Source organism: Falco cherrug, chromosome 19 (assembly GCF_023634085.1).
Source record: "Falco cherrug isolate bFalChe1 chromosome 19, bFalChe1.pri, whole genome shotgun sequence".
In the NCBI taxonomy this organism is placed as follows: Eukaryota; Metazoa; Chordata; class Aves; order Falconiformes; family Falconidae; genus Falco; species Falco cherrug.
In genome coordinates this window covers 3,169,660-3,192,178 of record NC_073715.1, presented here as the reverse complement: position 1 = coordinate 3,192,178, position 22,519 = coordinate 3,169,660, and the positions used below count along the sequence as shown (strand labels likewise).

Genomic DNA, 22,519 nt, shown 5'->3' with positions numbered 1-22,519 from the left:
CATCTCAGCTGCCACCCTCCGGGATGGGCCAGGGGTGGGTGTTTGCTTTGCACCCCTGGGCCGTGGCACCCTCCAGGAGGGATCTGGTGAAGAAAGAGGGGTTAGAGGGTCCGATGGGTTATCCTTGCTCCTGGGGAAAGCAGCCAGCCTCGCGATTCCCAGGGAACTTGGGGAGCATCCAGGCTCATCCCTTTCCTCTTGTCCAGAAGGGAGCAAACCAGAAGTATTGTGGAAGGAGGGCACAGCTCGTGGGGGGCTGCGGGACCAGTGGGTGATGCCGTCTGTGGGTGCTCCCGTATCGGCCCAGGACAGGAGCCGTTCCTCTTGTATCCGTGCGCCAAACCGTGGCTAACACCAGCAGGGCTAGATTGCTTCCCATCTCCTGGAGCTTCCTCGCCAGGCTGGGCAGAGGGGAGATGGCCAGGCTCCCCAGGGACAAGTCGGGGTTGGGGTAATGGGGTAAGAGGAGCATGGCCACGGAGGAGCGAGGGGCCAAGGGTGGGCTTGGGGAGGGTGACGATGCTCCTTTGCTCCCTCCCGCAGCTGTGTGAGGGCTGACATCCATCAGAGCTGGAGCTGAGTGTGCCCAGCGGCATCCCCAGGGCGGAGCAGTCTGGGGGTGGGCGAAGATTTTGCCCCTGGGGGCCAGAAACCTCTCTGCCCAGCCGAAGAGAAATGCAAGTTAATCTTTGGGGGGAGCAGCTCCTCCGGGATGTGGGCACGATCCTCCTGGATCCTGTGGTGCTTTGGTAGTTATCCCTGAAGGCAAGGATCTGGGGGCTCTGTTGCTTTCCATCCCGCTTCCCAACACCAGGAATGTCGGGGTGGGATGGTTGCAGCCTGTTGCTGATTAGAAGCACCGATTGAATGAAATAATTTAATTGCCGCCATCTCCAAATGGCGCTTGTTGGAACTAAAAGGAGAGGCCTGAGGAGGAGGAATCCTGCCCTGAACTGGAAGCTGACTCATTCTCCTCCCAGTCCCGGGGTCAGCGCTGGATTGCAAATAAACACACCAAATTCCCACTGCTCGGCTCTGGGAACGTGTTCCCGGCCCCGCGCAGAGGGCAGGCACCCGGGAAGGGGCTGGGTATCCGCCTGCCTCCCGCTGCATCCTCCCACCCAGTGGGGCCTTTGGGGGCACTGGGAGCTGTTTCGGGGGTGGGAGGGAGCACCGCTTTGCTCTGACGAGGGTCTGAAAGATCCCAAAGCGCAGCGGTTCGCTGCTGTTCCCAATGGAGAGGGCAAGGATCGGGCCCCAGCTCTCTGCATCCTCGCTGTGGCTGCCCGGTGAGACCCGATTCCCATTTCCTTCGCTTCCAGCCCCACGTAGCCCCATCCCCTCGGCACAATCTTTCCCGCACGGCAGCTCTGGGTGCAGAAAGGAAAACCGAAGCCCTAAGAGGCTGGAACTGGGACTTGAAGCATCCTCCGCCTCCTGGGATGGTGGGGCGATGCTTCCCACCCCCAAAACCTCCCTGTGTGGGGCTGAGCAGAAAGGGGATGCAGCCCCCACAGCTCCCGCCCGGGGTGAGGCAGGAGTGACCTTGTGGTGCTGAGCGAGCGTGGGCTGGGGGCCATGCCCTCCCCCCTCAGCCACGGGAAGGGGAAGCTTTGGCTCAGCACGGATGCTTCAGGGGAAAGGATGAGCTGTGTGGCTGAAGCAAAGGATGAGCTGTGGGGCTGAAGCAGCCAGCCGGAGGGGACAGGAACAACAAACAGGCTGGGAAGGTCTGGGGTCTGCTCAGTTTCTGAGGGGGGAGCATGGGGGGCTTGCTGGAGCAGGATTTGGGCACTGTGGGGCTTGGCGAGCCACCCCAGACCAGGACCCGCTCTCCTGCCGAACTCCAAGGGGGGGGAAAAAATAATAATAATAAAAAAAATACACATCCCCTCTGCTCCTGCCACCCTGTCCTCAGCCTTGGGATCCTGCCAGGCTGGCGCTGGTGAATGTTTTCCCCCGTCAACTTCTTTTGCTTGAATCAGCGGACGTGACTCACCAGGAGGAAAGAGAGGGCTCGGGTGAGCAGGCTCCAGCCCACGGCCACCACGCCAGCTCCCCTGTGGTCCGAGGGCCAAGGCTGCCGAGCGGCCTGGTGGCAACCCCTGGGCTACCGCTCACCCCCAGCCCATCCCCTCTCCGCACCCAGCCCAGTGGGTGCAGCAGAGGGGGAACTGGTTGAGCCGGTGCACCCAGTCCCGGCGGAGAGGGGAGATTCCTCTTGGAAGGGGGGGGGGCTGTAAGGCGTGCGCCTTCATCACCCGGGTGGCCATCGCGCCCCCAGGGGACCCTGCGTCACCCTCCCCAAGGGACCCTGCCTTCATCACCCTCCCCAAGGGACCCTGTGTTGCCCTTCCCAAGGGTCCCATGCGTCACCCTCCCCAAGGGACCCCCGCCTTCATCGCCCTTCCCAAGGGTCCCACGCGTTGCCCCCCCCAAGGGACCCTTCCTTCATCGCCCCCCCCCCCAAGGGACCCTTCCTTCATCACCCCCCCCCCCAAGGGACCCTTCCTTTGTCACCCTCCCCAAGGGACTCCTTCTTGATCACTCTCCCCAAGGGACCCCTCCTTCATCACCCTTCCCAAGGGTCCCATGCGTCGCCCTTCCCAAGGGACCCCTCCTTCATCGCCCTTCCCAAGGGTCCCATGCGTCGCCCTTCCCAGGGGGCCCCTCCTTCATCGCCCTTCCCAAGGGTCCCATGCGTCGCCCTTCCCAAGGGACCCCTCCTTCATCGCCCTTCCCAAGGGTCCCATGCGTCGCCCTTCCCAAGGGACCCCTCCTTCATCGCCCTTCCCAAGGGTCCCATGCGTCACCCTCCCCAAGGGACCTCTCCTTCGTTGCCCTCCCCAAGGGACCCCTCCTTCATTGTCCTCCCCAAGGGTCCCATGCGTTGCCCTCCCCAAGGGACCCCTCCTTCATTGTCCTCCCCAAGGGTCCCATGCGTTGCCCTCCCCAAGGGACCCTTCCTTCATCACCCTCCCCAAGGGACCCCTCCTTCATCGCCCTTCCCAAGGGTCCTGTGCATTGCCCTCCCAAATGACCCTGTGTCGCCCTTCCCAAGGGTCCCATGTGTTGCCCTCCCCCAGGGACCCCTCCTTCATCGCCCTCCCCAAGGGACCCTGCGTCACCCTCCCTTCGTCGCCCTCCCCAAGGGACCGTCGGAGGGGTGGAGCGGGCAAAAACCCAACCGCAGCAGGTTGATGCTTGGCTGATGGGGGGGGGGGGGAGAAAAATGGAGGAAATGCCCCCGCGGTGGGTTTGCTCCTCCTGGCACTGGGTTAGGGGAGCAGCCGAGCGCGTGTGCCAAATCTTGGCTGGATTACTTCATGGGATCAAGCAGCTGAGGGATTAGGGAGTCAAGAGAGCCCAGCCACCTGCGCTGGGGGGGGACACCCAACCGATGGAGGAGGATACGCCGGAGCTCCGGAGAGAGGTGTGCAAGGCTTGGGCTTTGGAGCGATTAGATAAGTGAATCGGGGCCTCGGAGCGATTAGAGGAAGAAATCAGGTTTTACACCAATTAGGTAAAGTCCCTGAGTGATTAGATACAGCGGTGGCTGCAAAGAAAGGTCTCCCAGCGGTCCTTGGTACAGATAGGGCTGAGAATTGATTAAAGGAGCATCAGGGGCCAAGAGCGATTTGATAAGAAAACAAAAACAGCAGATCAATTAGCCGGGGAAAGAGGACGAGGCTGGGTGATAACGGGGAATCGGGGAGCGGAGCCGGGAAAACCAGCCCCTATAGCTCCTATGGGGGGTGGCAGGGAGGGAAAAGATCCCAGCTGGATCCCCCGGGGGGGGCACCTGGGGTTGATGGATTGTTTCAGCTGGGTGTTAATAAACTCACAGCCCGGCCTAAAAATGAATCTGTTGTTGGCTGTGGCCAGCGTGAGCCCCGTGCGACTCATCGTGGGATGCAGCGAAGCATCTCCAGGCTGCGGCTCCGCTGCCAGAGGAGGTCTCGCTCCTCCGGCCGAGGGAAGCGGCAAATTCTTCATCCCGGAGAATTTCTGGGTTTTAAAGCAAGTTTTGCTCTGGGCTCACACCGTCGCACACCTGGAGCAAGTTAATTCACGGGCAATGCGGTGGTACCAGGGTAACTCAGACCCCAGCCCCATCCCAGATGCTCTGGGAGCTCTGGGATACAGGTCCCAGACAAGCAAGCAATTAAGTAACTCAACGGAGCCTTGAAATAATTAGACCAAGGAACGCAGCTCCGGCAGATGAGTTTAGTGAAGAAATAGGAGTGTTGGAGAGACGGAGATGAGAAGGGTGATCAGGTCTCGGCACAATTATCTAGAGAAAGTCTGCTCCAGACTGATTAGAGGAAGGGAAAAGAGCTTTCCGGGCAATTAGGCGAGGGAAATCAACCCTGGGCAGGAAGAAAATAGACTATGGAAGAGATTGGGGTGGGAGATAGCGAGCTCTCTCTGCTCCGAGTTAGACGAGGGAGCGCGATAAAGGCTCTCCGAGGCGGAGGCAGAGATGAGGATTAGGGGGGATTAGGGAGAGGAGGTGGGTGTGCGGTGGGTGCCCAGCGCTGGGCAAGGGGAGAGGGGAAGGAGGTGCCAGGTCCCAACCGGAGAGACCGATCCCAGTGCCACGGCAGGAACGAAACCCTGGGATCAGGGCTCCCACCCTAAAACAGGGGTCCCGGCCCCGGTGAGGGAGGGGTGGGGTTGGCGGGGGGTTGGAGCAGGGAAGGGAGCTGGGCACTATTCCCAACCCATCGCGTGGCAAAAAAGCTTCCTTAATCTGTAAAACAGGATTAGTCCCCTGCGCCCAGAGATGCTAAGAGCCGGCAGGTACTTTCTGCAAGAATGACTTTGACTTTAGGGCAGGGGGACCAGCAGGACCGGCGGGGGGCCAGCAGCCCCCACGATGTGTCCGTGGCACCCGGTGGTCCCCGGCCGAGCCGGTGGGAGCACGCAGGCGGTGGTGCCAAACAGGGGACCCGCAGCAGCAAGCTTTACCCTGGGTTTTGGGGTGCTGAGCAGCGGGGACAGAGGGAACAACGCCGGCTGCAGCCCAAGGTTGCGTTGCAGGTCAGCAGCAGCTGCGCCTAGCAAGTGCCGAATCCTTTGGGAACGGATGCATTTGCTATTTAATTAGCCTTGACGGCTGCTGGAGCAGATTTTGCTGGTCTTTTCCTCTCTAAAGCTGGCCCTGGCTTGAATTTGCAGGGCTGCACGAGTCTCGGCTCCTTGTGCTTTTTTTTTTTTTTTTTTTTTTAATTCTTGCACATAAAAAAGGAAAGCGGAGGGAGGGAGCACAGCATCGCCCAAGGCACATGATGCTGACTCTGGTGCCGCTGGAAGGGGAAGCTGTGGTTTAGCTGCTGGGTCGTATTTTGGCCTCTGGAAATGACCCTCTTGGAAAGATAAGCATCGACTTGCCAAGCTCAGGCTGGGGGCTCGCGCAGACCCCCCGGGAGAGGCAGCAGTGTTGGTGGCAGAACATCTGGAGTGGGAGCAAGGGATCTCATGAGCAGCAGCCCTGGGGTGATTCTCAGCCCTGGGGTGATGCTCGGCCCCCGGGGTGATGCTCAACCCCCAGGGTGATGCTCGGCCCTGGGGTGATGCTCAGCCCCCAGTGTGATGCTCAGCCCTGGGGTGATGCTCGGCCCCCGGGGTGATGCTCGGCCCCAGGGTGATGCTCAGCCCCTTGCAGCAACGGGGCTCAGCTCCAGCTGCTCAATCTGCACAGGGCTGTGGGGAAACCGGCTTCTGTGCTTTTCCCCACCACAAACCCTCCAGCCTCCAAAGGTGACATGCTGGAAAACAAGCCCCAGGTTAACCCAAGCACCCTTGCAAGTCATGGATGTTTGGTTTTTAAAAATTTTCAAAATTTTACTTTATTTTATTTTACATTTTTAATTTTCTCGGTTTTCTCTTGGTTTGTGCTTGGGAGGTTGTGCCACAGCTGCCAGCGGCCGGTTGCGAGTGATGGAGAGCAGAGCCGGGGTCAGCCGGGGAAGGTCTCAGGGACACTCGTCCCTCCTGGGCGTCACAGTCCTGCTTTTACCAGCGGGAGGGATGCTCTGACATATCTCCTTCACCCTTTGGCCTCTCTGCTGAGCTCCCTGGGACCAGCCTGGTTTCTGTGGGGTGACAGCGTTATCTGGGACACAAGCAGAGCCTGGCTCCGCTCTGGTCCCTGCTGCTTGGCTGGCGGTGGATATCCTCGGGAGATAACCGGGCAAATGGTCCCCCTGGGACTCCACGTGCTTCACCTCCCATCAACGGATGGAAACTGGGCTTTGTGCTACGCTGCAGCCCGGCAAAGCCCCAAGAGAGATGCAGGGATCCATCCCTTTGGGGGTCTGAGGATGCATCCTCCTCCCAAACACGAGATGCTGCTTTTGTTCAAACCCTAATGTGGATTTTGGTGTTTTCACGAATTTTTTTATGTTATTTTAGTCTTTCCCCCCCACACACACCTCTTCCAATTTGGATGAAAAAATGTATTTGGGGAAAATAGAAATATTTAGACGTTTCCCTGATGGGCGGTAGAGCTGGAAGGGTTCGGAAGGATCTGGCGCGGTGGCGTCGTGCACATGCGCGCTTATGAAACCGCAGCACAAAGAGTCGGGCTCGGGGCTGCCCGCATCCTTGGCAGCCGTGCTCTGCGCTGCACTGCGAGCCCCGATGGGTGGGATGGCACCGCTGACCCCCGAGGGCTCCTTTCGATGGGTGGGATGACACTGCTCACCCCTGAGGGCTCCTTCCACCTTCCAGCAGCCCAGCACTAAGTTACCTTCAAAAGCTACGGAAGAAAACGGGCTCGAGCTGGTTTTGGGGAGGTTTTGGGAATAGCTATCGCTATATTTATGTATATAAACCCTACAAATCTTATGTATGTCAAATAGATATATAACATACAAAAACGTCTTTCATATCTGTATATACGCACACAGAAAAAATACACATTTTGCTTTACATTGTGCATCTGCCAGGGCTGGGAAGGGAGCTGGTGTTTGTGGTTCACAGCAGCCACCTGTTTTCCCACTGGAGGGGCACCCGGGGGCAAACAGAAGTGGGCTGGGGGAAAAGCCCACCCTGTGATGCTGCAGGGACCTCAGGGGTGTCACTGAGGGCAGCTGGGGACAGAGTCCCCCTCCTCCATGCCAGTGGCCCTGGGATGAGCCCAGACCTCCCTTCCCAGGAGGCAGGGACATCCCCAGCCCCGAAACTTGCCTTCCCCACCCCATTTTTCTCCCGCTCACACCCTTAGGTTTTGGTCTCGGGGAGATCTCAGCCACGTTGCCCCAAGCGGAGGGTGGACCCGCACCCTGCACTGGGGAGGGGATGGTTCCCATCCTGCACCCCCATCCCTTCATCCCAGCTGCTCAGGCTTCACCCCATCTCTGTGCCTAATTCCGAGGGGCACAGAGCCCCGCTCTGCACCCTGACGGGGCTTTGCCATCCTTGGGGCCAGCTGGCCAGACCCCCACCCACCCCATCCCTGCAGGCTTGGAACCCGCTGCGGGGGCTCCCGGGACATGGGTGCCACCTGCGTGGTGGCATCTCCACGGCACAGGAGGGCTGGAGCTCCTCCTGCTTGGACTTCAAAAGTGAGAGGTTCAAAACCCACTTGCAAAGGTGTTTTCCTGCCTGGAATTGCAGTGAGGTTTTTGCAGAGGTGCTGGGTTGCCCGTTCCCTCCTTGCCCTTGCCCAGCACCTTGCGGGGAATAAATGCATTTCAGGAATTTGGAGGCTGCAACATCTCTGCTGCTCCGGGTGAGTCGCAGCTGCTGAACCGCCAGGGTGGGGAGATGCTGGGGCAGTGGGACAAGGCATCCTGGCCCAAACCCCTGCCTGGTGGGAAGAGCAAGGCAGGGCGAGCTGTTCCCAACCCCCTGCAATCCACCCCGTTGTCCTCGTGTCCCATCAGGAGGGCACCCGGCGGTGCCTCTTTGCCCCACATCTGTCCTGCCTCGGCCACCCTTGGTCTGGGTGGAACCCCGTTGCGGGGTGGGGTGGGGGAGGTGGAGACCTGGATAGACCCCAGGGAGACGGGCAGGATGGGAAGGGGAGGCAGTGAGGGCATGGGGCTCGCGCGGAGCACGTGCATCCTTGGGCATCGGGGGTACCAAGGCGACTCGCTGGGGTCAGGGCGGTGGTGGGAGCGAAGTGCTGGGAGGGGGCTCATCCCACCCATCCGTGCTGGGTTTGGGGGTCAGAGAGGGGGTTGGTGGGAGCACCGGGGCTCGCTGCCCCTTCCCGCAGCCCCCACATGCATCCCGGCTCCATCGTTAGCCTGACCCCTGATTACACTCCGCAGGCTCTGCATCGCTGCCGTTGCCCCAGCAACGTGTCGTCGCCACAGCAACCGTGACAACCTTATGTTCATTAATTTAAAAAGGTTCACAGTGTAACAAATGAAATAGTTATAAGCTTGTCAGGGTGTTAAGGAGCAGGGGCTGACAACTCGCACCCCCCCCCCCCCCCCCCTTCCTCGCTTGCGCCCGCTAGAGCAGCCCAGCCCGGCTCCAGCGCCGGGAGCAGATCTGCCTCGCCATGCCCATCCCAGGCCCTCCAGCCGGGCTTCATCCCACCATCCTTAATTACAGCAATTAGTTTAGGCCAGGTTTGGGAGCATCCTGGCAGTGTGGCATCACCCGATGACCTCCCCGGGGAGAGGCAGACCCGGCGCACAACCAGGGGCTGGATGCAGGTTGGGGGGTGGGGTGGGTCCGCGGTAGATGGGGCTTTGGACCAAAGATGCTCCCTGCATTGGGGCACCCACCCTGTGGCATGGCCAATGCGGGGGTTGGGCTACCAGCCTTCCCTGGAGCAAGTACGGGGTCTTTCATCAAGGCTAATTATTTCCGTGCAACCTGTAGCACCTTAGGACCCGCGCCGTTCCAAGGAATATCTGGACCTTTGTGCCCAACAGGGCTGAGAGGGGGAGGATGACCAGACCAAATACGTGGCTCTCCCTATATATCTATACATCTTGGCTCCTTAGGGAATGTGGACAGCTCACGGATACCCGGAGCAGCCCATCTCCTCAGCTGGTGGAAGTTAATCCCGGCTGGCTGAGCCCGGCAGCTGGGGTAAATCAATGTTTTCCTTGAAGTCGGGGGGCCAGGTTGCTGGCAGGTACGAATAGGTGTTGCAAACCCAAAGATAATAAAACTGTGGCAGTAGGTGCCAGCTGAGGAACTGGCTTTTCCTTCGTTATGTACGATTTTGCTGAAATCTCAGCAGACTTCGGGTGGACCGTAACCCTTTAATCTCAAATAAAGGCCATCCCCTGTTTGGCTTGTTGGAAGTAGAAACATGAAAGGAACCGATTTGGGGAAAAAAAAAAAAAAAAGAAAATCCCCTGCCATTGCGATGTCATTCGGTGAGCTGAGAAAAAGGTCATTTTTCTGTAAGAAAGGTGGCCGTTTCAGTTAAAAATAAAAATGGTGAGTTCTGGGCCACATCTGTTGCTGGTGGAAGCCGGCACTGGTTTGCACTGGTTTTTGCTAGCTGGGACCCAGCGTTTCCCAACTCCCACAGGGTCCCTTGTGCTGGCAAAGCTTTGTCCTGGAGACCAGGTTCATCCCTCATCCCAGCCCCCACGCCGCTTTCCCGGTGCATAAGAGGGGATATCGCTGGGCTTATGGCAGGGGGGCTGCTTGCCCACCGGTTTCCAAGCCCAGCCCCGCTCTCCCCATCCCCACGGCCATCGCCACAGGCAGATGAAGCACAGGCAGGAGCTGGTGTTGGAGGATTTGTGTGGCAAAGGGGGATGGCAGCTGCTCTGGCCCCGCTCTCTGCCCAGGGCTTCGGAGCTGAGCAGCCTCCGCAGCGGGAAGAGAAATCTGGTGAGCACCCGCGGGTGCTCATCTCCTCGCCGTCAAGAGATCCTTCAAAATCTTTCTCAATAATTAAACGAGCCAGGCCTAAAAATAGCACCGAGATCTACTATATGTGGCAGGATAATTTCAGGGGAGAGCTGGGAACAAGATGTCCTTGGTGTCCCAACCTTCCCTCTGAGGATGCGGTGGGCACCGGCCGGGCGCGGGGAGGGTGCTGGGCTTTGGGAGCAGAGCTCTGCCAGCAGCATGCCCTCCAAAGCAGCCAGGTTTGAGGAAGTTTTCTTCCCTGGAAAAAGCTCTTCAGCAGGTTTTTTTTTGCCGTGGTGGGTTTTGGAAGGGCATGGCAGCCTGGGCTGGGGGCTGGGGGGTCCTGGGCTGCAGCAAGGAAGGGACCCGTTTGGGCACCCTGTTGTAGATCGGAGGTTTCTCCTCCGCTCCGTGCCCAGGTGGCAGGTACCACGGATCTACTCTGAAATAATCGGGTGGCACGGTTGGCCACCCAGCCGGTGGTTCTGATGCTGCAGTGTGTGGCAGCCCAGGAATAGCATCCTCGGATGGGGCAGCCTGAGCCTTCAATCCCCAGGTTCCCAAGCTTTTGCTTATCTTCAAAGCTCTCCAGCGTGAAAGCAGGGCTGCGCTGGAGCAGATAAGCCCATCGCCTGGAAGGTGAAGGCGCCGCTCGAGGGGCTGCAAGGGGAGGCCCTGGGTTGGGGAGGGCTCAGCACCTTGGGTGCAGGGACATGGGACCATGCCCGTGCCACCCCATCCCTCTGAGGGGGGGGGGGGGGGCTTGCGCGCCTCTGTCCCGTGGGGAGAAGCAAAACGGGGTTCAGTGCCAGCGGTCCTGGGGCACGGCGATGTGAAATGGGGCTGCAGCCGCAGCTCGGTGTGGAATTAATTATTCCGGCTGCGAGACGGCAGGGTTAGCCAGGATGCTGCCGGGATGCTGCGCCGCAGCGTGGAGGAGCCCAGGGGCAAAAGGAGCAGGGCTGGACTCTGTGCGAACGCTGGGATGCCTGGAAAGAGGAGAAAAGATGGAATTAGGCATGGATAGCAGCCCCAAGGGCAGGGAGAGGATGGGAGCCAGCGTTGCTGCCCCACTGTTCCCATGGGGGGCACCCCAGGAGCTGCCCAGCCGGGGTACCCAAGCCCCCCAAAGCCCCTTGCAGCGAAAGGCGAACAGCTCAGCCACCCGTTGCATAAGCGGGGAATCAAAAGCGTCCTCCGGAGCCACGTGGCTGCCGGCCAACGGTTGGCATTAAAGCCGAGCAGAGGATACCGGGAGGGGAGCGTGGATTAGACAGGGAGGAGACGGGATCAAGTGAGCAGCAGCCATGGCAGCCTGGCCGTTGCCTTGCCAGGGGGGTCATGCTCCCCAGGACCCCGGTCTCGAGGGCTCCAGCCTTTTTGTGGGGCAAAAGGCGGTGGCACGCAGCCGAACCGCAGTGGCACGCAGCCGATGCCATGGTGCGGAGCCCTGGGCACCTCCCAGCAACGCTGAGATGGGTCAGAGCCACGGCTGGGAGGCTGCTTTGACTCAGGGGTGATAAGGACCTCACCCAGGAAAGGGTTTTATCCTGCACACTGGGCTCCGTTCAGTGCAAGTTGGACTGGCTGGGTGGTGGGGAAGGTGCTGAGCCCTTTCATTAGGGCTGGGCGTGTGTGCAGGCATCGCAAAGAGCATCTCAAGGATGGGGGCTGCAGGAGGGGAGCGGAGGGTGTCGTGCAAAGCGAGGAAGTTCTGGCTGTAGAAACCCAGAATCTTTGCTTTCTCTCCGGGCTGCAGAGCACGGAGCTGCTCTGGATCTCGTGCTCTGATTGAGCAAGACGCTAAAGCTTTTGAACTTTGGGCAGTTCCTTGAAACTGGGCTGCTCCTGATCGGCAGCTACTCCCACACGCTGAGGATCTGCACGGGCTGGGGGGCAGCCGGTTGAAGCTCTACCCCACAGCAGCCACCGCGTGCACCAGAAAAGGGGGAGCATAGCTGCAGTTTGCTGCTTTGCAAAAAAAAAAAAAAAAAAAAACAACAAACCAAAAACCAAAAAAAAAAAAAAAGAGAGATTTAGTTAATTTGATATTGCAAGATGCTCAGCGGTTTTTCCTCCCAGACAGACGTTTTCACAACCTCAGTTAGCTGATAAGCTGGTGCTGGGCTTAAGCCTCGGGGGGGCTAAAAGATGCCTCCCTCGCTGATAAAAGCCCCACCAGTGGGAGCTGGGGCACGGTCTGCTGTGCCCGCTCTGCCCCAGATCCTGCCGCCATCCTGGCTGGAACCCCCCTCCCCAGTACAGACCAGTAAAGTTGCTGCCAGTCCCAGCTGGGTTTGCTGCCCGTCGGAAGTTTTTGGCTGTTTCCCATCAAGGTCTGGCGCCGGTGGTTACCCCAGGGAGCACGAGCTGCGGCGGGGTGAAGGCAGCAGTGTGCCGGGGTGCCGGCAAAAGGACCCCACCAGTGGTACCTACCTACGATGGCAGGGGTCCTACCCCCTGCCAGCACCCCCGCAAGCTGTGCCAAGCCCCCAGCCCAGCTCAGGGGGGGCGATGCCTTTGCCCCCGTGCCCTGAGCAGGGTGTTGGAGAAGACGAGGATGAGCCGGCCCCGCCGTGAGCCCGGTGCTGGCCTCAGGGATGCTCGCACAGGCCACCGTGGTGGCCCTGACTCAGTTCCTCTCTCGGCCGCAGACGGTCTGTGGGACATCAGGCAGGACGCTGGGGGTGGCTGCCTTCTGTAAAATGCGCTTTTTTTTTTTAATTATTATTTTTTTATTTTTTATTCCCCCCCCCCTCCCTTTTTTTCATGGCGGCTGGCGTTTGAGGGCTCGCCGCGATGGTTCCCACTCCCCCATCTGTCTGCCCTCCAAAGCAGAGTGTTGCACAGGTCTGGCTGCCAGCGCGGCAGCACCGAGCAGGGGCTGGGGGATGCTCGAGGGGGAAGGTTTTGGGGCTGCCAGTTTGTGCCCTGGGAAAACACCTTGGGGAGCTGCAGGGCAGCTCATTTGCGCTCAGCTTTGCATCAAAATTGGAAGCAGGAATTTTTGTCCCCCCAGAGCCTCGTGGTGCCAGTGCCGGTGGCACGCTGCCCAGGCTTCCCGGCTTTGGGTTGAGGATCAGGGCGAATCCTGTTTTAAGGCAAAAGGTTATGGGGTGGGAAGGAAGCAATCGTAAAGCAAACACCACAGCATTCTCCAACCACACATGGCTTTGGCACAATAAATAGAAGGGAAGGGACAAAAATAGCCCCCAGGGTTGCACTGTGGACACAGAGAGGAAGCAGGGCTGTTTTGGGGCTGGGGGGGTGGTTGCTCTCCCACCCCACTCTGAAGACCTGAGGCACGGGGAAGTCGATGTCCCGCAGTGCTGCAGCTGGAAGACAAGATCCAGGAGCAGAAAGGCTGGGTGGGCTTGGGGGGGACGGCACCTGAGCCCTTGCAAAACTCGCTGCACCCCACAGCCTTGCAGAGCTCTGGTGTTTTCCCCGCATGCTGACCCCCTTCCCGGCCCTCCGGAGCCAGCCGAGCTGGACCGCTTCATCTGGGCAGAGGCAAAGGGCAGATGGAGAGGCGGCACCAGGACTGGGCCAGATCCTGGCAACTGGGAAAACCCACAAGGAGTCTGGTTGCAGCTTTTGGAGCGGGGTCTGCGAGCTCGCGTGGCTGATGCAAGCTGCTTTCCCTGGCCGCCAGCGCTCCTGGACCACATTTGGAGAGCGGCGGGGAGGAAGGGAGGATGCAGGCACAGACCTGGAAGCAAAATGTTTTCACGCTCCCATGCAGACCTTGCTACGGGAGGGAAAAAACCTCGTCTCCCCCTCAGCCTGCCCCGTGTCTCCCTTGGGTGCCCCCGGGAAACACCTCCCGGTTGCACCAGGGGCTTTGTGCAATTGGGGGGAGGGGGTAGCACCCCTGGCCGGGGTCCCACGCCCCCCGTCCCATGTGGCCCCACGGCTGGGGCGCGCAGCTGGAGCCCTCACAGGGCCCTGCCGCTTTAAATCTGCCTCTCCCACGTGCTGTCTGGTTGTGCTGGAGACGGTGACGCAGGCAGGACGTCAATGGCCGCTGTGGGAGAATTTAGACTTGGAGAGGAAGGGGGGGGGGGGGGGCAGGGAGGAAGGGACCGTTTGCAGGGAGCCATGGGGCCGTGGGGCTAGGGGGGGTGCATGGCCAGAGACGGGGGGAACCTGGCCCCCAGCTTTGCGGGGTCCCCCAGGAGCATCGCCAGCAGCGTCGCTCCGTGCGACGTTCCCCCCCCCCGCCTCCATCTCTGGCAAACTCTGGGGCCTCCACCAGCTGCCAGGGCAAATAATCCGGCAAATAAGCCGGGGTGGGCCACGTGAAGGCGATGCTTCCTCTTTGCCCTCGCAGACCCCTCCCCGTGCCTTGTCACCGCACGTGTGTCACCCTCGCCCTGCAGCCAAGGTGCCAGCCTGGGCGCCGTGCCGTGCCCTGGGCGCATCCCGTGGCACCCGCCGGCATCCTGGTGGGCGACCGCTCCCCCAAAGGTGGGCTGTGCCATCGCCACCCACGCCGGGGCGAGGGTCCGGCTGCGGTGGGGCTGGCGGGAGGCACGCAGCCCCCTCCCTCGCTTTAAGCTCTGCAGCATCCCAAGGGCACCGGCGCTGCCGGGGGACGCGGTGGCGGCAGCGCTTCCGATGGGATGAGCCTCGAACGTTGATGCCGCATCTGACGCCGAAATTTTCAACCCTCCAAAACGGGTGTGGGAGCTCCGTTCCCACGTGGCACGGAGGGAAAAGGGTGGCAGAGAATCCCAAAGGCACGGCGAGGAGGGTAGGGATGCTGCTCCGCCGCACGGGATGACCTCTCGGCTTTGAAACCAGCCCTCAACCGGCTCCTCTCCTTTTGGTGCGGGAAAGGAGCGAGCATTTTTCCCACTTTAGGTTTTTGGGTGTCTTTTTTTTTTTTTTTTTTTTTTAAAATAGCTCGAAGGTGGCTGCGTATCTTAGAAGACCCAGGAGTCCTGCCTCCTCCCCGCTGGCATAGGGCAAGGGAAAGCAATTTCCACCATGGAGAGGCTGCGGACCAGCTGTAGGAAGCCATCAGCCCGGTGTGGGAAGGGAGTTACTCAGCATTTGGTTCCCAAGAGAAAAAAAAATACCAAAAAATGAAAAAAAAAAAAACCCAACAAAAAAATCCAGCAGACCAGCTCCAACTGACTTTCCAAAATACTTTGAGGTTCATAGTAATGTTCTCGTCTTCGTCTCATAAATATTCTGGGTTGGACCCTTCCCTCGTTTCCAGCTCGTAGCTCACGGAAAGGCACCGGAGCTTGGCTGCTGCACATTATTATGACTATTTTTATTTTTTATTTCTTTGGATACATGATCTCAGTTGATTGGAAAACAAACCCCAGAGAATCCTTGAGGAGAGACTGCAAACAGCTCTTGGTGAGATGACTAATCCCATCTCTATCTAAACCAACAGGGCGCTAAAAATAGCCCTATTTCTAACAATAAATATAATAAAATAACGAACTGACAACAAACAGCCCCAAAAAGCCAAACACGCTGGAAAGTCCACTAGGAATAGGGGAAGGAGCCGGCAGGGAACTGTGTCACCGAGTCAGGGGGGTGATGGTGATGGAGGTGCTCGTGGCACTGGGGATGCTGGGGTCAGATCCAGCCTCTCCATCACGTGCGCCTTTACCCCTTGCCCCAACTGGAGATATTTGTGTCCCCCCAAAATAATGCAGGGAAAGGCGCAGGGGGCGCGGTCCGGTGTGGGGTGCATGCACCCAATCCCCAGAAATCCCATCGCGGAGTGGCTGGCATCCCGGCCCCGAGCACCCCCCAGAGCGGGACCCCCCTATAGTTAATGGCTACGGGCATCGGTAAAAATGTGGTGGCTGGTTCTGGGCCCCCCCCCCCCCCCAGCCCCGGCATCGCCCCTGCGGCTGTTCGGCTCCACACAGAGCACCCGTATTCCCAGCGCTCCAGCTGGATGTGACCCACCGGGGCTGGGACATCCTTGTCACTGGTCCCCAGCCTTTAGGTTGGGATGGTCACCCCTCAGCATCCCCATCCTCTGGAGCATCGGGCCATGGCTCCTGCATCCCTGGGAAAGGAAAGGGATGGCTGAGCCCCAGCTGTGCCCAACGCCGCTTCTCCGGTTGGTGCTTGGAGTCGGGAGAGCTCCACGGTGGGACAATCCCTGCGGTGGGACAATCCCTGCGGTGGGAGAGCTCACACCCAGCTCCTGCCGTGCCCCCCCCCCCCCCCCCGGTGCACAGCCAGGACCACGGGCGGGATGCCCACATCCTTCCAGCCCCATCCGCATCCCCAGCTCCAAGGCCGCCACGCTGCTGCCGCTGCATCCTGGCACCGGGTCCTCAACCCCCTAAACCCCCCCTAGAGTCCTGCCCCCAGACCGCTCCGGTTCCAGTGGGAGTCGTTGGTCAACACGTTCGATTTTTGTTGAGGGTAACCACGGAGCAATTTATCCGGGTTGAAGGAGCGGGGAGAAGAGGGAACGTGGCGCCCTGGCTCGGCGCTGGGATGGGGCGTTGGGACCCCTCTGCCGCGGCCGGCCGGTGCCGGTGGCGCGTTGCCGGCCCTGGGGACCCGGAGGTGGCTTCGTGTCCCGCGGGATCCATGTGCGTCGGGGATGGTGGAGGCGAGAGCGGCCACGTGGCACGGCACGGCTGGTACCGGGGCCAGCCGGGTGGGCTGTACCCATGAGGGGTCTGCGCCGGCGCTGGCCACGGAACCGGCACCTTTGGCTACCACCGGGTGCCGGATCCAGCATCCCCATGGCAGAACCGGTCACTGGGGTGTCCCAGCCTGGCTCGTGGGGACACACACTGGGTGCTGGGGCTGGGGGGGGGACACAATCCAACCCCCTGACCCCACTCCCCTGAGGCTCATTGTGCCCCCCCCCCCCACCATCACCCCAGGGCAGCTGCTTGGGGGTGGGTGCACGGGGGGGGACCCCCAGGTTTCCCCAGCGCTGTGCTGGGGGAAGCACCCACACCAGTGGGGTGGGCTGGCTGGGCCAGACCCTCTGGGTGGTGCTGGGGGGGGGTCACGGCTCTGCCCCCCCTGGGTCTGCCCCTGGGCCTTGGCTCCGGCCCCTCACCCCCCCCACACCCCCCCCCCCCCCAGGCTCTGCCCACACAGCCCCCAGCCCCAGCTCTGCCCCCCAGCCCCGCTCTGTGGCCCCCCCAGCCCTGTCTGTGCCCCTTGCTCCCCAGAGCCCCAGCTCTGCCCCCCGACCCCCGCCTTTGTGCCCCCCCAACCCAGCTCTGTGTCCCCCCTCAGCCCCCACCTCTGTCTCCCTTGTCCCTGGCTCGCCCTCCCCCCCCCCCGACCCCCAGCCCCCCCCCCCCAGCCCCATCTCTGCGCCCCCTCCAGCCCCCCCAGCCCCAGGCTCTGCTCTCCCCCAACCCCCCCAGCCCCTCCTCAGGGCTCCTGACCCCCTCAGCCCCCCCGGGCCCCCCACCCCCTTGGCCCAGCCCGGCCCCCCCAGCCCCCTTCCCGGCCCCCCCTGCACCGGCTCGGTCCCCCCGGCCCCCCCCTCAGCCCCCCAAACCCCGGCTCTGCTCCCCCCTGCCCCCCCTCGGCCCCCCCTGCACCGGCTCAGCCCCCCGACCCCCCTCGGCCCCCCCCCAGCCCCGGCTCTGCGCCCCCTCCAGCCCCCCCAGCCCCAGGCTCTACTCCCCCCCGCCCCCCCCACCTCCCTTGGTCCCCCAGCCCCGCCCGGCCCCCCCGGCCCCGGCTCAGCCCCCCGGCCGGGCCCAGCCCCCGGCCCCGCCGCGCTGCCCCGGGCCCCGGCGGCCATTGGCTGCCCGCGCTGCGCCGCCGCGCCCTGACGCTGGGCTGGGCCGGGCCCGGCCATGGTCGCTCCGCGCCGGCTCCGCCGCAGCCCCGGGAGCGGCCGGGCCCCGCGCCCCGCCAGAGGTGGGTCCGCGTCCCCCCCCCTCCCCCCCCGCGCCCGCACCCCCCCTCTCCTTCGCTTCCATCTTTTGCCCTTTTAATAATGACGATTTTTCATTTACCTATTTATTTATTTATTTATTTCCCCCGCGGCTGGCGCTACTTCCGAGAACCCCCCCCCCCCCCATCCCCCCTCCCCCCTCCGCCTTTGGGAGGGCGACCGGCTCCGTGTTCTGTGTGTTTCGGTGTGTGTGTGGGTATCCCGGTAGCACACACACACACCCCCCCCCCCCGGTAGTCGTGTGTGTCCCGTCCCCCCCCCCCCTGCGCTGCGCGGTGCCGCCCCGAGGCGGCGGGGATGGGCGGCGGAGCGCGGCCGGAGCGCGGAGCCGGCGGGGGCGGGGAGCACATCCTTCCTCCCCCCCCCTCCCCCCCCGCCCCCTCCCCCCCCCCCCCCCGGCGCCGCTTCAAAACAAACCGTCACCAAAATGGTGCAGAGGTGACGGAGGGAGCGGGGAGGAAGGGGAAGGAGCGTGGCCTGGGCGCTGCGGGGGACAGGTGAGAGGGGAGGGGGGCGTGGGGGGGGGGGTCGCGGGATGGAGAGAGGGGGGTGGGGGGGTATGTGGGTGCAGGGTGCGAGGCTTGGGGATGGGTCCCCCTGCCCGCTGGGTCCCCCTGCCCGCTGGGTCCCCCTGCCCGCTGGGTCCCCCTGCCCGCTGGGTCCCCCTGCCCGCTGGGTCCTGGGGGATGCACTGGGAGGGTGCCCCCCCCCCCCTCTCCCCTCGCCGGGAGGGTGCCCCCCCGGAGTAGCACTGGGGCAGGTGGGACCCCCGTTGGACCCCCACGAGCCCACCCGTGACACCACGGCGACCCCAGCGGTGGCCTTGGCAAGCCCGAGGGAGAAGTGGGGTGGGGGGGGGAAGGGGGTGCCCACCCCGGTGGGATGCTGGGGGTGCCCACCCCGGTGGGATGCTGGGGGTACCCACCCCGGGAGGATGCTGGGTGTGCCGGTGGGATGCTGGGGGTGCCCACCCCGGTGGGATACTGGGGGTGCCGGTGAGATGCTGGGGGTGCTCACCCTGGTGGGGGGCTGGGGGTGCCGGTGGGGCTGGGGGTGCTGGTGCAGGGGGGGGGCTCTGCTTTGAGTGGCAAGAGCAGCTTTTCCCAGTCCTGGAGCTTCCATGCCTTGGCCGGCTGCCGGCTCCGGAGCTGACAGCTGGGATTGTTTGTTCCTCCGGGCTGGTGGGGGCACGGCACCGGGGCTGCCATTTGACAGTGGTTAGAGCTTTTATTTTTTTGGGGGGGTTGGGGGGGTGAACCCCGGTACCCACCACCGCGGCCTCCCTGGGATGCTGAGCATCTCCTCGGCTTGGCGGCCAGGGATGCGGCGGCCAGGGCATCCTGGCAGCTGGATGCTGCTCAGCATCTGTAACGCCTGGTTGCCAGCGGCTTATCTCCTTCCCAACAGCTTGCCCCCCCCTGCCCCCCCCGGCTTTGTTGTTGCCTTTTATTTTTTTATTTATCTCCACCACCACCACCCCCCCCAACACACACACATGGCTCTTCCCTCCGCACCCCATGGGTCTGCGCAGCCACAAGCTGGGGTGCCCCCCCCCCCCCCCCCCAATTTTAATTTTCCTTGTCATTCCCAGCTATCAGGAGCTGCCACGTGGTTTTGGCCGGTGCCCCCCCCCCCCCCCCCCCCCCGCCGTGCTTCAGACCTGCAGGCAGGGGTCTGACACCAGTAAGTGGAGCACAGCTGGTGCCAATTCCCCCAGCGCTCTGGCACAGCATCTCTACCTCCCCCCCACTGGGAAGGGCCTGATCCTGCCCCCCCCCGCCCCCCCAAGCCTTTCTCCCACCGTCTGTGGCCCCACGTGGATTTTCAGGCTGGTGTTGCCCCCGGTCCCAGGACATCCATCCCAAAACCTCACTGGGGATAGGGATGGGCTCGGGGTGACACCGTGTGTCCCCCCGGCTCTGGGCGAGGGGCTGCAGATTTGCCTTATTTTGCGAATTTTGGGAATATTTGGGAAATTTTGTTGCCCCCCCCTTAGGCTGATTCGATGCTGGTGGCCCCAGCCTGGGGAGCACTGGGGGTGTCCGTGTCCCTCGAGTCTCCTGCCCTGGGCACCGCTGAAGGTCACGGACCTCCAGGATGTGCCTCATGGCTTCTCCTTTGTGTGTGTGTGTGTCCGCTCGTGTTCCCCCCCCCCACCCCCCCCCACCCCCCCCCCCGCCACCTCGTCCTTCAGCCCCTGCAGTTGTCGTGGGCACTTGTGCAGGGCTGGGAGCAGGTGGCCGGTGGCCCTGCCGCGGTGGCGGCCACCGCTCGGGTTTCACCGGTGCTGCCAGCGCCGTCGCCTCCGCCACGGATGGAACGACCTCATGTTCCCGGGGCATTCGCTCCCCCGTCCCATTCCTGCCCCAGTTTCCCGCCCACACCGCCCAGTATAAACCAGCTGCTGGTGCCGGGGTGTGTGTGTGTGCGTCCCGGTGTGCGCCAGGGGGGCTCTGGGGGGACCTTGGGAAGTGCCGCCTTTGTCAGTGGGTGACCTTGGGCAAGTCCCTTTGCTTCCCCGCGCTTCGGTGTTGCTCTGGGGTGGTTAATGTGTTTCATCCCCCCCCTCTCCCTTCTGCCCCTCCTCCCCCCTCGCTGGGGCTCAGGGCTCTGCTTGGGAAGTGTGACTGCGGAGCTGGAAAGGGCTGTTGCTATTTTATCCTGGCCCCGAGCGGGCAGGGTGGAGGCACGGACCATGCCGGAGTGGCCCGGGGTGGATTTTTTTTATTTTATTTTTTTTAAATTTTTTTCCCAGGCTGCCAAGTGAAACAAGTGGGGTCTGATTCTCATTTAACGCCGCAGCCCTTTACTGCGACTCTGGCAACGTAAAGGAGCCTAAATATGGTCATAAACCACAGCGGCTCCCAGGTCCCTCCTTGACGGCGGCTTTGTGCGAGGGAGAACAAAGCCCAAAGTGTCGGACAAAAAAAAGTACGGGAGCGGGACCCAGCTGCCGTGGTGCCGGCACGTGCCGGGAGCCTGCCGGGCAGGGGGGTGTCAATGCCGGTGCGGCCTGATGGAGGAAGGATGGAGGCAAGGGTAGGGGGGTGATGCTGCCCACCCAATCCCGAAGGACCAGGAGGGTTTTGAGCAGGATGGGTGCAGGCTGCGCCGCTGGGCGAGTGATTTCAACCTACAAAAAAAATCCGTGGTGAGGGGTAGAAATTGCTTTTCCATGTTTTTTCCACCGAGTTGGAGCGCTTGCCGGGGTCGGGTCGGGATCCCTTGGGATCCCCCTGGCCGCCACCGTTCTGCTGTGGCTTGTTCGGGATCGGAGTGGAAGGATGGAGAGGGATACGCGTCGCTGGCATCACCACCAACCACCAGCGCCGGGTGCCCCTGGGTGGAAATGCCAGCCGGCCCTGGCCAGGAGCTGGCCAAGCTTTGGGAAGCGAGCGGGCAGCATCCCGTTAAATCCCGGGAATACCCGGGAGCGCACGTGGGGGTGCTCGGAGCGGGGCCGTGGCGAGCCGGCGTGGGCGGCCGCGAAGATGCCGTGCCGGACTTCCCCATCTGCACCGCGAGCTAAAAATACCCCCCTGCCTCACCCCGTAGCCACCCATCTGTTGGAGGGCGAGCTCCTGGGGGCCAGGGACTCTTTTTTTAAAAAAATTATTTTATTATTTTATTTGTTTTTAATTTTTGATAGCTATTTTGGCAGTTCCTAGAGGCTGAGCTGGCTGGAGTTCAGAGGTGACACTATTGCAAATGACAGTCCTGCCCCCGGGAAGGTACGGCTCTGCCGCTGAGCCAGACGCGCGCCCAGCACAAAACCAGTGAGTCAGAGCAGGGGCAGGGAGGAGGAGGAAGGCTGGTGAGGGAGGGCAGGCCGTGCCAGGTGCCACGGGGTGGGAGCTGGGTGCCCGTACCGGTGAGGCTATAGGATGCATCAACCCCTTGCCTCCCCAAAACAATTATTCCTCCACCATCCACTGCGCCTCTCTGCTTTATTATATTTCCCCCCCCCCCTTTTCCTTTTTTTTCTCTCGTTAGAGAAGCTTTCGCTAAAAAAAAAAAAAAAAACCAAAACCAAAAAAGCTGAAATTGGTTAATCGTTTTGTTTGATCAGAGCTTCGGCAGTGCCGGCAGACCTCTCGGTTTTTCCCTCCGCCTTGTTTGAGCAGCGGTTGGCTTTTTGCTTTCAAGATGGATCGAGCCGCCTGCCAGCCAGCAGCTCTACCTCCGCCGATCCCTTGGTTTTCATCTCGTGCTCTGGTTTGGTTCGCTCGTGGGTTTTTTCCTTTCATTTTTCCCCTTTTCCCTCGCTCCCGGTATCTCCTGGTGGTAGCTCCCTGCTGCTTAAAAAAAAAAAAAAAGAGCTTGCATCCTTAAAAAAAAATTGAGGGGGGGGGGGGCGGAAAGCGCCCACGTGGAGCAAGGACTTGTTAAATATTGTTAAATCGATCCAGAGTGATTGATTTGGAGGGGGGGGGGCTGTAGGTTGGCTTTCTCTGAGATGGTGGTGAAAAGGTTGGGGGGGGGGGGGAGCATTTTTAGGGGAAGCTCAGCCCATTCCCGCGTGGTTTGCGCTGAGGCTGGGACGATGCGGGAGCTGCTGCCCGATTCCCCAGCTATAGGTGAGCCCCTTGCCCCCCGTGTGGAGCTCCTTGCCCCCTCTATAGAGCTCCTTGCCCTGTATAAAAGCAGGGTGGTGGTGGGTACGGATGAGACCAGGTGCACACGATGCTCCACGCTGCCACGGTCCATGTCGCCTGGAGGGGTCTGGTGGTGGTGGGATGCGCTGGGATGCTGGAGCAGTCGCCC

The 22,519-nt window shown here is 61.6% G+C and overlaps 1 long non-coding RNA gene across 1 annotated transcript; it reads left to right on the top strand.

The window, feature by feature from the left end:
- Positions 1-17,630: 17,630 nt before the first annotated feature.
- LOC129734238 (uncharacterized) lies at positions 17,631-22,068 on the top strand. The gene is made up of 3 exons (XR_008729915.1): positions 17,631-17,718; positions 21,405-21,531; positions 21,825-22,068. It is a non-coding gene; the product is annotated as an uncharacterized LOC129734238 (long non-coding RNA).
- The last annotated feature ends 451 nt before the right edge of the window (positions 22,069-22,519 follow it).